Consider the following 17128-nt stretch of genomic DNA (forward strand, 5'->3'; position numbering starts at 1 on the left):
GAAATTTCTCGTAGATATATATAAAATCTTCTCGGGCAAGGAAAATGAAATAAAAAAATAAACAAATGGGACTAAAAAGTTTTTGTCCGGCAAAGGAAACCATCAACAAAATTAAAAGACAACCCACGGAATGGGAGAATAATTTCGCCAATGATGCTTCTGAAAAGGGGTTAATATCCAAAATTTATAAATAACTTATACAACTCAACAGCAAAAAAAAAAAAAAAAATTCAGTTTAAAAATGCAAAGGACCTGAATAGACACTTCTCTACAGAGGACATGCTGATGGCTAATAGACATATGAAAAGATGCTCACTGTTAATAATCATCAGAGAAATGTGACTTAGATATATAGATATATCACAATGAGATATCACCTCAGATCTGTCAGAATGGCTGTCATCAATAACTCAAAAAACTAGTATTGGCAAGGTTGTAAAGATAAGGGAACCTCCCTGCACTGTTGGTGGGAATGCATATTGGTGTAATCACTGTGGGAAACGGTATGGACTTTCCTCAAAAAATTAAACATGGGACTGCCTTATGACCCAGCGTCTTCAATTCTGGGAATATATCCAAAGAAACCAGAAACACTAATTGGAAAGAATATATGCACTTATGTTCATTGCAACATTAGTTATACTAGCCAAGATTTGAAAGCAGCCCAAGTGTCCTTCAGTATATAATAAGTGCATAGTTAAGATGAAAGGAGCCTTAAATTTGTGGGTGGATGACATGAATAGGAAAATGTGTTCAAAGTGATGGCAATGTGTTGCACCAGAAAGCACTGAAGCTGGACAGAAACTTCAACAAGAGATCTCCTGAAACAGGTGACATCAAGCTATTCACTGTGAGTAACGAATGTTTACACAGATTCAATAATAAGCTTGGACTGGAAAATGTAAAACTTACTGAAGAGGCTGCATCTGCTGATGAAGAAGCTCCTGACACATTTCCAGCAGAATTCAAGAAGGTGATTAGGGTTCATTACTATCCATGGTGCCAGGCATCCGCTGGGGGTCTTGAAACATGTACCCTGTGGATAAAGGAAAATGACTGTATTTTATTAAACTTCATGGTAACCACAAAGGAAAAACCTGAAAAGTTTACACACAAAAATGAGATAAATGATTCAAAGCATATTGCCACAAAAAGTCATCAAATCACAAAGGAAGACAGCAAGAGATGATAAAAGACACAAAAGGACAACAAAAGAGTGAGAAAACAATGAACCAAATGGCATTAATAAGTACTTAGTTATCAATAATTACTTTAAAGATAAATGAATTAAATTCTCAAATCAAAAAACATGGAATTTCAAATGAGTTTTTAAAAGATCCAATAGTATACCAGAGTCAGTTTACCTTTGAGGACACACCAAGTCTGAAAGTGAAAAACATATTACAAGCAAATAGTAACCAATAAAAGCAGTGGTGGCTATATATCTCAGAAAAAAAAAAAAAAGACTTTAAGCTAAAAATGGTCACAAGAGACTGGTTAATTGTAAAATGATAAAGAGGTGAACTCATCAAGAAATTATAATAATTATAAATATTTATGTACCTAATGTCAGAACACAAATATTTAAGGCAAATACTAACAGATCTAAAAGAAATAAACAGCAATACGATAATAGTAGAGACTTTAATATCCCCCACTCAACAATAGATAGATCATCCAGACAGGAAATCAATAAGGAAACAGAGAATTTGAGCAACACCATATACCAAATGACCCTAACAGGCATTTCCAGAACTTTCTACTCAACAGTAGCAAAATAAACATTCTTCCCAAGTGCACACAGAACATTATCCAGGATAGGTCATGTGTTTTAGGCCACAAAAACACTCAACCAATTCAAGAAGATAGAAATTATGTCAAATATCTTTTCTAACCACAATGATATGAAACTAGAAATCAATAACAGGAGGAAAACTGGAAAATTCAAAAATACATGGATAATAAACAACACACTGAAAAATCAACAAATAAAATATGAGCTCAAAAGGGAAATCAAAAATATTCTGAGACAAACAAAAATCGAAACACAACATACCAAAACATATAGGATGCAGCAATAGCAGTTCTAAGAGGAAAGTATATAGCTATAAGTACCTACATTAAGAAAAAATAATAATTATCTCAAATAAACAACCTAACATTACACCTCAAAGAACTAGAAAAAGGAAAACAATTTAAACCCAAAATTAGCAGAAAAATAAATATGAAAATTAGAAAAGAAATAAATCACATAGAAAACAGAAAAACAATAGAAAAGAGCAACAAAATTAAGACTTGATTTTTTTGAAAAGATAAACAAAACAGACAAACTTTAGCTAGACTAACCAAGAAAGATAGAGGACTCAAGTAAATAAAATTATAAATGAAAGATGAGACATTACAACTGATAACCATAGAAATACAAAGGATCATAGAGACTATGAACAATTATACACCAACAAATTGGACAACCTATAAAAAAAATGGACTAATTCCTTAAAACATAAAAACTAACCAAGACTGAATCATGGAGAAGTATAAAATCTGAACAGACTAATAATGAGTAAGGTGATTGAATAAGCAATCAAAAATCTCCCAAAAATGTCTAAAACCAGATGTTTTTTCACTGGAGAAATTCTACCAACTATTTAAGAAAAAATGAATGCCGATTCTTCTCAAGCTCTTTCAAAAAATTGAAGAGGAAAGGAAACTCCCAAATTCATTTTATGAGGTCAGCATTACTCTGATAACAAAACCAACATAGCCAAATGAGAATATTACAAGAAAACTACAGGCCCATATCCCTGACGAATAATGAATATGGATGCAAATGTTCCCAGAGTACCTAAAATGAGAACAAGAGGCTTCATTGTATTTGGAAAACATAAAGTACCATTGAGGATTTGCAGATCTCAATCTGTGTTAGAGTTGAGAATGGATTCGCTAGGAACAGCTCAGGAGGCAGGGAGTCCAGAGCCATAGTTCTAACAGGTGCAATGGGGATGGAGAGGAGGGGATAAGTTGGCAGATATTTAAGAAGTGATGCCACAAGACTTGGTGACTCATTGGTTATACAGAGCAAGAAGGGAGACAGAATCAGATAAGCCTATGTATATGATACATATACCAGGTCACCATAACAGACGCTCCGTGTCATCATGATGGAAAAATACTTCAGTGACATCTTGAAGGACCAGTACTTCATGCCATAGTGACAGACAAGTACCATCTATCATGGTGACCATGACACACAAGTATACTAATTATTATGTCGGGCATACCATGTCATAGATCGATATGATGCCTTTTGCATTGCCTTTACAGACAACTACCATGGCATGACCATGGCATATATTTATTATGTCTTCGTGACATACAGAAACAATGGGTCAATGTGCGATAGAGAAATAGGCTGCTGTGTGTCAGACAAACAACATCTTAGCAACTAGACGACACACGAAAGTGGTGTGATAAATTGGCTGTGCGATTGTTATACGTGAGCTTGATAGCTTCCACTCTAACCCACCCTAAGCCCATTGGAACTAAGGTCTGGTCTATGTTGACACATAGTTATAAAGCTAATTGATGGGTTCCCACAATGGAGAAGTTTTGCATTTTGCTTAAACAGCCCTTATAATAAGTGCTGAGAACTTTTTACTCAGACTAGCAGTCCCTGAGATGACTGGTGTTACCATTATCTTTTCTCACCTCTCCATGGAGATAGCAGCCAAAAGTGAAACTAAGCTCCCGGTGAATGAGCACCAAGTGTTTTTCACTCCTTTATTCACTCACTTTGCTTTTTATATTATGTGGCATTTGCCATATTCCAAGCACCATTCTTAAGCACTTTCACATCCTAACTTAATCAGTATAGCAACCCTATGATGCCGAAATAGTATTCCCATTTAACTGATGAAGAAAATGAGGCACAAGAGGCCATACAGGCCAGTGGGTGGTGAACTTGAGATTCAGACGCAAGCAGCCTGGCCTAAGCTCTTTTTCACCCTGGCATCCACGTGCTGAACCTCTCCATGAGGATTGCCTCTGCATCTGTTAGAATGCTTCCAGTTGTAACAGGACTCATCTCAAACTGGCTTGAACATTAAAGAGAGTTTGTTGGCCCCATAACTGAATTAGGTGTGGCCTTAGGCAAAGCTGGATTCAAAGACTCAAGGGATATAACCGTGACTTGAGTTCTAACTCTCAAATTCTCCATCCTAGTTTCTTGGCATTGATGTCATTCTCTGCAGGCTCCCCGTGATTGCTACCAGATGCTGTCCACGGGCCTTGGATGTGTTTCTAGGTTCCAGAGGAAAAGACAGGTCCACATACCTGATATCTCAAACAAGTCTCTGGGTTGACGCCTGCTGGCTGTTGTTGACCTGGATTTAGTCATGGGACTTTCACCAAATTAATCACTGTGACTAGCTGCTGGGAGGATGGTGTGAGGTTAATGGGATTCCCTGATCCAGTTAACCAGAGCCACACCTATAGCTGGAGATAAAGGTAATCCCTTCTAAACCACAGCATGGAAAATTTCCTTTTGGCAGAGAAAATAAGGGGAATAAATCCTGCAGAGGAAACCAACAAATTTTCGTTATACCATCTTATCCCCACCACCTACATTAATACCTGGCACAGAGCAAATCCTCAGGGAACACTTGCTATTTGGATGGACAAATGGATGGATGGATTAGTAACTCATGACTCGGACAGAAACGCTGCACTGGAACATTTTTTAAACTTCACAAGCTCCAAAGTATTTACCAAGAGTCACATGGATCATGGGACCAAAGTAAGGACGGCTGACTGAGACTTATTTCCTTCTGGAGCTCAACTTTGCCCACAGAATCTCTTCAGTGATTATAATTAGGCTGTTGGTTTAGGTGACCATTCTTGACTCTTGAACTTGAGAAAGGAAGACTTATTTGTATCTCTTCAGGGTTATGAGTGAGTCCAACTCTTCTGGGAGTCATGGGTTATAGGGTAAGTCTCAACTGTGTGCATCCTTAAGCATCCCTGGTCCTCACCTACATCCTCTGGAGAAAATATTGGTTCCCACCTCTACTTGAAAATATCCTGGAAAACACACTACTAATTAAAGGAAAATGTCGATTTTCCTCATTTCTAGCATGAAATATAAAAGTGCAAAACTCACTCCACCCTAGTCCCCTTACAAAATCAGCCCACCAATGCAAATTTGACCTAGAAATAATTAAAGCCCCCTGCAGCATGGGCATTCTAGTGGCTCTGGTTCCTTGATACCCTCCCCCCTTTGTGCCTCAGCCCCCCAAGGTCCCATACCCTGGCTCATATGGCTTCCTTGGAGCTAATTGATATACAATACATTTGGACTCAATTGTCAGCTGTGGTCTCAACACCCCTGATTAGACATCACTTGACATATTGGCACTTCGGCTCTCTAACCCACCCTAAGCCCATTGGAACTAAGGTCTGGTCTATGTTGACACCTAATCCCTGCCTCATATCAAGAGAAGCCAGCAAGTTAGAGAGGAAGATCCTTAGAATCATGGAAAGCTCTTCAAGATTGTATTGTCAAACACCTAATAGTGTAACTGAGAAATATCAGAGGGAAAGGGGAAATAACGTGCCCAGAGCCACACTGAGATAAAAACCAGAGCCAGAGCTGAACCCTTCCAACCCCCAGGCGGGGACTCGGTGAAAACACTGTACTGTCTTTACAAATCTGGTCCTGCAAAATGGCCATCACATTCCTCATGCTGTGCGCCTCTCAAGGGTCCCACATGTGTCCGTGTGTGTATCGACCAGTATGTGAGAAGACTTGAGGACTTACAAAGGACACTTATAGGGACACTAGTGACCTGGTACATGGATTCCTGCACATTGAAAGGAAATTAATTAGAAGGTGGCTGGCAGGGCAGGACTGGGCCAGATGGGCTGGATACCCCCTGGAGCCAACCTCTCGAAATCCCTCCCCATTGTCTGTGGAGTGAGCAGGGTCCCTCTGGCAGGTGGGGTCCCTCAGCCTGGCCTGCAGGAATCGAGCCGAAACCAGCTCTCTGAGATCCCCCAAGGGATCCTGGAGTGTGAGAAGTCACTCTGCAAAGTTGCTGTCATACAGGGTGTGGTAAGCAAACATAAGTGTGCAATAAATCAGATTTGGGGCCGACAATGCCCCAGCAACAACATAACCCACGGCCGAAGGTGGAATCATGTAGCCCCATGAGGAATCGGACTCCCTCATCTCTGGTTTCCGGTGCATCACCCAAGAACTGCAGCTCGCAGCTCCTGCATTGAGGGTCTGCCCCCTGGTGGTCAGTGCACATCATAGCAACTAGTCGGATGGGCGGATGGACACTTAGCATATTAGCCATAGATAGATATAGATATAGATATATAGATATAGATATAGATATAGATATAGATATAGATATAGATATAGATATAGATACAGATACAGATACAGATACAGATACAGATACAGATACAGATATAGATATAGATATAGATATAGATATAGATATAGATATAGATATAGATATAGATATAGATATATAGATATATAGATATCCCAAACATCCCTCCAGCCTGACAATTTTCCACCTATTGAGAGACATCATTCATGGGGAGAACTGAAAATATGGCAGCCCACTCCTATGTACAGGGACACAAAGCCATCCCTACTTAAAAACCAGACTGCTCAAGTCCTTTGCTCTCCTGCAGACTTGTCTCCCACCCCCCAGCAGTGCTCCCATGGCAGGTAAGCATGGGCCTTTGGTTAATGGCTAGAGAGATAAGGTGAAAATCTGCCATGCCCTTTCCTCCAGTGTCTCTGCACTTATTTAAAAGCCAATTCATTCCATTTAAAGGCCCAAGACACTTGTAACTGCACTAAAAATCAAAGTCACCTCAGAAGTTAGAAAACGGAGATGGCTAGAATGTGGTTTAGAGAAAGATACAAGGATGAAAAGTGGTCAGCAAAGCTAAGTGGTTGCTGGTTTTCCCTGGTCATCTGTACCACGTATGGCTGAAAAGAGAGATGCCAGGCTTTCTAGAGCCAGCATACCTTTCCAGGGGCCATCTGCTCATCATGCAGTGGGAGGGACAAATGACTAGGGCTGATTGACAGCGACAGCCACCACTGCTCACACTCTCAGGAAAGTACCTCTCCCTGGACAGGTGTCACAGAGGACTGACTGCATGTGCCCCCTCTCTCCCAGTTGATTGTAAGTTCCTTAGGGCCGGGGATAGAAGAGATTCCTTGCTTGGCCCACCGCGAACTCTGCAGAAGCTTTGCCGACTATTCAGGACACACAGTTCCTGCGTTTGCTTCATTCCCAGCCACGCCGCCTTCTTCCTGGGTACCCAGACTTTGCTTGTGATATCTTAGACCCGATGAGATACCACTTTGCTGTGGGTGTATACATCTGACCTCATCTTAAGTCTAAACTCCTAAAAGGTAGACTGCACATCCCTGCTACTCACTGCCTGCCTGCTGAGTGCTAGGGCATGGAGCACCCACGCAAATGACTGAACAAAGCTTTTGTCTATCGGGAGCCTCCACTTTATATGCAGTGGTCTTAGCAGACCCCCTCGAGTATCTTTCGTCAAGTGCATATCCTACGAATGTCTGTGGAAATGTCTGATCAGCCCTTCCTTCCGGGAAGCCTGCAGATCGATCACTCGGGTCTCTTGCTCAGAGGTACATAGTCTGCCTATGAAAACCCAAGAGAGGGTAGGCAAAGCCAGCCAGAAGCCCCTTGTCTGTAGGAGTCAGAGTTGGTCTTTCACCTGCAAAGAAAGGGAAGAAGTGATATCTAGCCAATTCTAGAGTAACATCAGGGCCTATCGGAAGGTCAGAAGTCAGCAAAGCCAGATTTCCAAACACAGCTGGAATGCATTGGAAGAAGCAATGCTTCAAATCTCCCGAGACGAAAATAGCTGAAGAATGATGTTTGAGGAACTCAGATTTAACTCAGCAAGTGACAGTTCGGCGAGATGAGCCGTGAGCTGGGCAGTGAGACAAGTGATGAGCTCATCCTCGAGCCACCCACAATCTGACCCAACCTGCGGCAGCGGGAGAGGTGGCGGCTCTGATTGGCTTTTTAAAAGTGCAGAGAAATGGATGTGGCTCAGCTGACCCCAGGGTCCAGACCAAAGGTCCACTCGGACACCTGATGCGGCTGGTTCTGAATCAGATGCGGTTTGGAGATGGGGGTGGCCCACGAGGAAGGGGAGAAATGGAATTTGTAAAATCTTTGAATTGTGATAAAAATCCAATACAGTTGGGCTGAGCGAGGGCTTGAAATTGCATCAGTTCTGTGAACCATCCTCAGCGTGCAGGGGAAGGGGCTGGGTTTTATCATCTCAAAAAGTCAGCAGTAAAAGAACCATCCTACGGTCGGGGCAGAGCCGAGCTGACATGTCAGCCTGAGATGCATTCCTTGCAGGGGCCAGGATTTTAAAGAATGTGCTTTTCAGCCTCTCCCCCAAGCTCAGAGGCCAAGCCGAGGCGGAAGAAGCTGTGTGTGCAGTCAGATGTGTTTTTCTCATTACCCTTAGCTGCCTTTCAAGGCTTGCTCACCCACTCCCCGCTCCTGGCACCTTTCCCAGATTGGGGGACTTTGGCTGGAAGGCTGGCAAGGGGAACCCACTGTGGAAGGAAGGTGAAGGGAATGTATTCAGGTCTAGCTCTCCCGAGGACTCGCTGTACACCATCAGGTTCATGATGAGTGTGTCTAAGTCAAGGCGGGGAGTGAGGGGAGGGGCAGGGAGGGGGGTGCTCTGCCTCAGGAATCCACAGGTCTGCCCTCAGAAGTGTAAAAAGCTAGACTCTGAATGTCGCTAAAGGTGTCCTGCCAGGTATTCATTCATTCACTCCTCCATACATTTAACAAATGCTTCCTGAAAACCTTCTCTCTTTCCAAATACACACAAAGGAAAGTATCAGCCCTGAAACCACATCTTAAACAATCACAGAGCAACCTCGGGTGATGTTTTTCTGGCCAGGGGCTGCAGGGCTTTGCCTCGCTCTGCTGTGGTCTCTGCCTGGAGAAAAAGAAGGAGCCTGACCATCTGGAAGACTGGAGATGACCATGTCCATATTTCAGTGCTCTCAGCCAATCAAGCAAGAGATATACATTGAATATTGCCTATGGGTCTATGAATCAGAATATATTTCTGGTTCAACTGGAAATATGGGTTTGGTATATGAGGTTTTCCTTTGCAGACAGGTTTGACGGGATGTTCCAATCCAGAATACCGGTGATCAAAAAGCCAAGGTCATTTCAAACCTTCCGGATATGAGAGAACCTTCAGAATATGTTTCTTGGTGAACATTTCTTTTTATGGCTCAGTCAGTTAAAGCTGAACTTTTTCATTATAACAATAGGGGTGCTTTTTTGCTTTGAGCTTTACAATATTCAGCCACTGAGATGGAGGGAAGAAAAACTCCAGGTAATTTGACAATTGATTTCTGCATTGGTACCAAAATTACTCATAAAACTAAAGTCTAAGAAAGCATTGCAACTAGCCAGAATGCCTTAGAAGTTCTTATTTTACTTAGCAGAAGGACTCACCCAGGACAATATCAAAAAAGTATATGCATTTTTCCAGTCTCTAAATTATTTCATAAACATCATTAAACATTACACTGTAGTAATAGTTGATATCAATACAGTAGTCATTCCCACACAAAGTTATATGGCTTTTGAGACAGACGTTATATATGTTTTGGTCTTTGTTAAGAGAATTTTGATACCGAAAGGTACAAACCATGCTTATGACCATTCTATAATAAAAACCAATTCTTCATGTGAACTCTAAGACCAGAAATTCACAGTATTGGAAGGGATGTGCAATGCCCGTTGCCTTCAGATAAGCCCCTACCCAAAGCAGGCATTGATCATGTTTCCCAAACTATTATGTAAACACTAGAGGCCCAGTGCATGGGAGTGGGGGGGTCCCCCTCAGCCAAGCTTGCACCCTCTCTAATCCGGGACCCCTTGGGGGAATGTCCGACTGCTGGTTTAGGCCCGATCGGCAGTTGGACATCCCTCTCACAATTCTGGACCACTGACTCCTAACTGCTCACCTGCCTGCTGGCCTGATGGCCCCTAACTGCCTCTGCATGCCAGCCTGATCGCTCCTAACTGTGGTCTCTACCTGGAGAAAAAGAAGGAGCCTGGTTGCTCCTAACTGGCCCCCCTCCACTGGCCTGGTCACCTCTTACTGCCCCTCCTGCTGGCCTGATTGCTCCCAACTGCCCCCCCATGACAGCCTGGTCACTCTTTACTGCCCCCCCTGCTGACCTGGTTGACCCCAACTGCCCCCGCACCAGCCTAGTCACCCCTCACTGCACCCCTGCCAGCCTAATCACGCTCAACTGCCCCCCCCGCCGCCGGCCAGGTCGCCCCCAACTGCACCCACACCCCCCCCCCTGCTGGCCTGGTCGCCCCTAACTGTTCCCCTACCACCAGCCTGGTCACCCCACACAGCCTTCTGTTCAGTAGTTTGGTCGTCCCTCACTAACCCCCCTGCCGGCCTGGTCATAGGCAGCCATCTAGTGAGGGTGTGATGGTCAATCAGCATATTACCTCTTTATTATATAGGATATTAAGAGGTCTGAGATAGTAACAGCTGTTCCACTTCTGAAAGGTTCAGCAGTCAACTAAGTTGGGAAAAACGGTAGATTAAACCAAGCCAAATGAGTTGGCACTTTATTTGTTGTTTGCTTATTCATTGTTTTGTTTTTATTGCAGGTTTTGGAGTTGCTTTAATATGCTAACGTACACAATGAATTCAAAGATGGGAATGGAGTATGTTCCATTTTCTAAACTTAATTGACCACAGAACCGTTTTGTCAGGGAATACTAGTCTTCTATGCGAAATACTTCTATAGAGGACAATTAACTCTGACTTGGTCACAAATATTTGAAGAATCATCTTGCCCTTTAGAATTTTTATTGACCCATCCCTTCTTTGTGCACCCACAGTACTCTGAATGTAACATACTGAATTCCAAATATTTGTCCATTTTGCATTTGCCTTACATATTTACATATCTAGTAACATGTGTGGATATACACAGATCTGCAGCCCAAACTAGACTGGGATCCTCGAGGTACAAATGATGCACCTGGTCCATGGTCATCATATTAATCTTGGTAGAATCTCCCAATGAATAAATGTTATTCTTAAAAAATAATCTGGCCCTGGCAAGTGTGGCTCCATTAGTTGACTGTCATCCCATGCACTGAAGGGTTGCCAGTTCATTCCTGGTCAGGGCACATGCCCAGATTGTGTTTGGGCATCGCCAGTCAGAGTGCTTACAGGAGGCAACTGATCAATGTTTCTCTCTCACATCTATGTTTTTCTCCCCCTCTCCCTTCCTCTTTCCAAAATCAATAAAAATATTTTTTAATAATCTGCTTTAATGGAGTTTCACGTGTATCAGGTTCTCTATTTGGATAACCTCATCCAATATATGGGTAATACTTACCAATTTGTCTTGCCACATTGTCATATGTGACTCAACATACACATTGGATTACACATGGGTGCTCTGAAATTGTCTTTGTCAGGTTCTGGGCAGCCAAGTTATCCTCCTCCTGGTAGTGCTCAAGGTCTTCCATGCACTGGCACCAGCCTCCCCCTGCTCTGACTTTACTGCCTCCTTTCACACAACCTCCACGAAGCCAAAGAGCACAGCTCCACCTTCTAACCTGGCTGACATTTCCCTGCCCCTGAGCATTTCCTGCCCCATTTTCTCCATCCTCAGTCTTTGGACAAACATTCAACCAAAGCCTACAAAGGACTGGGCTTTGCATTACACACTGGGTTACAAAGATGAATGGATATGGCTGCTGCTCTCAAAGAGACCATAATGGTCACATAAACAGAGACATGCCACACAGCATGGGACATGTGTCACAGAGCTCAGTACAAGGTACTATGTTAGCACAGCAAAACATTGGGTAAGACTTCTAACGCAGGAGCTATTTGAGCTGGATCATTCCTTGAACTACATATTCCTAGTGGGTGCAGTTACTGATCCTCAGTGGCAAGAATCCATGCTGCACCCTTCTCCGAGACTTCTCATTTCCATACAATAAGCACACGAGGCATGGCCACTTAGGATATCAGTTGGTCTCAGTCATGCATTGCATTGGGTGACTTATGCCTGAGGCTGTTCTACAAATAATGGCTATCTGAGATTGAGGACAAAAGAAGTAGGGAGTAGGAGGCAGCTCACCAGGGCAGCCCTCATAGTGTTGTTGGCAGCATCTTACAATTGTTGGTAAGCAACATGTCACTGCCCACACCTCACCTTACTTGGGTGTTGTTTTGGTGGCAAGGTTACATATTTGCAAACCTTGGTCTTTCAGTCAACAACCCATTGAATGACCATTTGAAGGGAAAAAAATACATGAATCCTGGGTTCTTACCTTCTGGGGAGATTAAGGCAGCATCCGTTTAGAACTTGTAAATGGGTGGCCGGTTCTGGGAAGACTACCCAGATCGACAGTGTAGGGCACTGGGAAGAAATGCTCAGTCACCGCTCTCAATGTCCCACAGAGAACCACAGACACCAGCAGCTCTAGGTCAGGGAGTCATGCAGAAGAGCTCATCTCGTGAAGACAGTTTTAGGAATATTGCAACCAACGTATTTTCCTTATATTTTCGTTTTAATGCATGCACGAGTGTCGACATAAGCCTTAAGCCCTCTTTCGATAAGTATAAAATTACAATTCTAAATTATAAAGCATTATGGTCATAGTTTAATTGGCAGTGCACAGTGGTGCATCTTAAAATCAATAGCTTCTGAGACGCTATGAAACATGGAGGCTGTTTGGTTTGCCCAGTTAACCCACTGGATCCTAAGGGGAATGAAGGTTTCTCTGTGTGTATCGCCCCCGCTGAGTTGAAAGTTTCCCCAGACCCTTAGCTATCCAGCTGAGCTCCGGAAAATGTGTCCGTGCTCCCTGGAAGAGAACAGCAAAGCATGAACAACTTTCATATGTGCCACTGGCCTGGTGTCCTGTCTCTGTTTCCAGGCATTAGATGGAGATGACTTCATTGTTCTGCCGGTGATGGCACTGATGGAATGGGCCGCATTCTGTGCAGCAGATGTATGTTTGGAGTGGATGTGATGATTTAGATTTTCTAAAATTCAGTTGTGCTCCTGCAGAAAGACAGTTTGCTTAAGATATCATGCATGCACGCGCGCGCGCGCACACACACACACACACACACACACACACACACAATTTCACTTGAAAATCCTACAAACAAAGACAGGAAGACTAGTTAAGAGCAAAGCCCAGATCTGCATGCCAAGATTCCCAACCCTGGTGGCCAAGCCCATACCCCACCACACACACACACTTCTGAAGGGTAATTATTTCTTTAGATTTAAAATCCCAGAAAAATTGAAAACTCTTTCCACATTACCTCTTAAACATGGGGCAACATGGTGTTGCTAACAAGTATGTAATTCTGGATCTGCAAGCCTTTTGCTATAGGCTCCGTGTCAGGAAATATGAGAGCGAGACCCAGACACGCGGCCGCGAGGAGGGGATGGCGATTGATGGGATTTTCGAAACAAGAAAGTGGTCCAGGTCCAAGGAAATGGTGTTCGGTCACAGTATCCTGAGGACGTCCGCTGCACGGATTGTTCTGCTCCTGCCATTCTGAACATCTTAATGGGCTTGAATTGATTCACTGAGCCGTGCCGCTGAAAGGGAAGGGAAATGTCAAGCCGCCGTGTTCCCGGTCACGCATGTGGGGGCCAGACCCCACTGCACTTCAGAACTTCTAAGTTCAAATGTGTTTTCACAGCAGGAACAATAAATCACGGAACAAGCCTTCCCAAGCATCTGTCGTGTTCCCAGCCTTGCCCCGGCCCTCTCCAGGGAGCAGGAAGTGAAGCAGACCTGGTCCTCACCCTCGGACAGTTGACCGTGGAGAGGTGGGGACAACAGAGGATACGGGAGAGCTACCTAAGCATCTCGACTTTTCCACGGGGCCCGGAGGCTGTCGCTGCCATGAGACCAGAGTGACTGATACCATCACACCACAGTCCGTAAACACCTTCACCACCCCGGGGAGATGGAGACAAATTGGCGGAGGAATCTGCCCAGAGGTCAGTAGAGGCAAGAGTGCATCCAGCAGCCGCTGCAGAAGCCGGTAGGCCTTTGGGCAGCTCAGACTGGCACCTGGGGGTTGCAGGGAACACACCTGGGAGCTGTCTGCTTCCTGGCACTTACCACCTGGGTGTTCTCACTTCACTGCCCAAAATGCCAGCATTCTGGAGGCCTCCGATTGCCACTGGGTCTCTCTGTTCAAACCAGGCAAGAACCATAAGCAGAAAATCAGAGAACTGGCTATAGGATGAGGCTCCACATTGCTGAGGACTCGCAACAACCCGACGGAAAACCCGAGGTGGTGCCATTACCTGTTCTGGCATTGGGGCCAGAGGGCCACCGGTTAAATTGTGTGTCACCAACCAGTGCCGGAGGAGGGCGCTCCTCCTGAGCATCCCTACCTACAGCTCTGAGAGCATCCCTTCCTTCCCCAGAAGCAGGTGTTTGTCTAAAGAACAAGGATCTCCATGCAGGCAGGAAAGCATGCTCTTAAGCAGGAGAGAAAGGCTGGTGGTTTGATGGGGTCAGGACCACACGTCTGTGGGGAGGGTGGGGAGGTGGAAAGCAGGGAGACATTCATCCAAGGATTGGGGGCCAGGAGCTCAAGTTCTCATCAATTAAAGAAGATGCCACATTCCCATCTGCCCCGGAATAAGAGCTGAGCCCACACAGCTGAGCAGAATTGTTCTGACTTCACCTTCCCAAGAAGAAAAGACAGGGGCAAGGAGAGGTGCAGAATGCCCACCCTTCTGGACACAGCTTTGTGGGCTCCTGTAAGGCCAAGGCCACTTGTCTGGCCTCTGATGAACCCGAGACGTACATTGTTTCAGCTCTGCACTCTCCCCCGAACCATACAGATCTCTAAGCCAGAGATGGCCCCTGTCAACGCCGGCAGATGAGACAGCGAGGATCGTGTCCCGTACGTTTGATGTACAGGTTGCCCAGGGAGTATCCCAAAGCTGGAAGGCTGAGTTCCATTCATTGGTTCCTTGTTCTGAGGTCAAACTACCAGGCAACACTTCCTGTAACATGTTGGATTTTCCAACACAGAATTACTTATTCATGAAGTTTTTTAGACCTAAATACTATTCAAGCTTTTTTCACTTCCTGACCTCGCCTAATAATGTATGATTGGAATTATACATTTGATTTCCCCATTATGAGCAGAGACGGACCTCTGGGGCCCTGATATTGTCTTGGGAAACGCAGAGTTGAACCCAAAACAAAGCCAGTCACGGCGGCATCTAAAATTCCTTGGCACCGCCGTGCAGTTGGGAGTCTGATTTAAAACAACTATTCATTTTAATGACTGTTCACATTTATTTTCATAAAAATGTGTTTTACATAAGCCCCGGCGTTTCATATACAATTAATTCCCTTCACAAAGAAACTGTGCTTCAAACCCAGAGTGTTCATGCTGGTGCCCAGGACCGGGGAGCTGGTTTCTTTTGAGCCGTGGCAGCCTTTTTAACACTGTAATTAAGCTTGGGGGGAGAAATCATAAAGCAAACCAAATAAATCCTGCCCTTCATACCATTATGAATGGTATGTGGTAAGGGGGAAAAATGATCTGGGCTTTGTTCATCTTAGAACACGCTCGGGAGCCACTTCACTTAATAAGCTCCTTTCTCTTTCTGAGAACAAGAGAAGCATGAGGTCCAGCCACGTCGGAGGAACGCTAGCAGGTGGGGGGAGGCGGAGTGACGACACCCTGCCGCACAGACCTGAAGGCAGGGGCTCGGGACGCGGCCCTGGCCCAGCTCCTTCCTGATCATGGGTCTGTCTCTCTGGGTCTTGTTGTCCTCATTGTCTCTGCCTTTGGTAGACCCTTGCTTTTACAGAGGAGACAAGGCCCAGAGGAGAGGACTCACAATTGCTCGTGACCCCACAGAAGATAGTGGATTGCACCGAGCACTGGCCCGCATGCCAGTGACCAAGGGTCTCTTCTCGTACCACCCCTTCCACCCCCTGATCACATGGGACCTACGAGAGACCCTGACCTGCTGGAACCCCACAGAGCTCCCTCCCTGGGCCGGCGCTCAAAAGCCACCAGCTTCCTCTGCATCTGCCTTGACCGGTCCCAGTCACCAGGAAGCAACTCCCTTGCTTCAACCCCTCATGCGTCCATGGAACTCGGCGCACTGCTGGGGAAGCCGCAGGACGAGGCAACCCCTCGGGGCTCCCTACTGCTCCACCCTCATTTCCACTGCTGACGATCAGAGGTTCGAACCTGGACTCCCAACGCCATCCAACATTCATACCATCTCCAACTCTGCACCCTCGTACCCAGAGGGCACAGATCGGAGTGAGTGCTCTCACATGCCCACCTCAGCACGTCAGCTTCCTGCCAGCCACTCCCCTCCGCACCTCTGTGGGTCAAAGTGTGGACAGGCTCTGACACTGACTTTCAAGAGCCTGGGTCCCATCTCTTTTTCAAAGTTGCTTTTTCCCGCACTTCCTTCTGATAGAGGATAAAAGACACTCTGGGTTACTCGCCGATCCCTGCCAAGAGCTACCCTTTGATTTCCTGCCCCTGTGCCTTTGCTGGTGCTGCCCACTCTGCTTGGAAGCCAAATCACTACCCCGTTTGTATCCTACTCACCACTCAAAGCTTGGCTCCATCGCCACCTCCTCCCTTTCACAAGAAGCTTCTTCTTCCCCACATGAACCCATAAAACCATCACGTAGCTCACTTAGAGCTCTGACTTTCTTCCCACAAGCAACACACACCCAGGCCCACCTTGCAGGTCTGCTATCTCTGAGGATGTCTTAACTCCACACATACACCCCGAACACAGAAGCCCCATGAGGTTAATCTTTCTATCCCTCCTGCCTGGTAATGTGACTCGCATTTAATAGGCATTAAATATATATCTGTTGACAGAATAACTGAATAAAACACTTCCCTAGAGCTTTATGCTACAAAGAAGAAGGTTAGAGAGGGAAGGAGAGAAATGAATTTGCGTAATTTGTTCTGGATTATGTTTGGCACTTTATCATGA

This window comes from Eptesicus fuscus, chromosome 16, assembly GCF_027574615.1.
Source record: "Eptesicus fuscus isolate TK198812 chromosome 16, DD_ASM_mEF_20220401, whole genome shotgun sequence".
Taxonomy (NCBI): domain Eukaryota; kingdom Metazoa; phylum Chordata; class Mammalia; order Chiroptera; family Vespertilionidae; genus Eptesicus; species Eptesicus fuscus.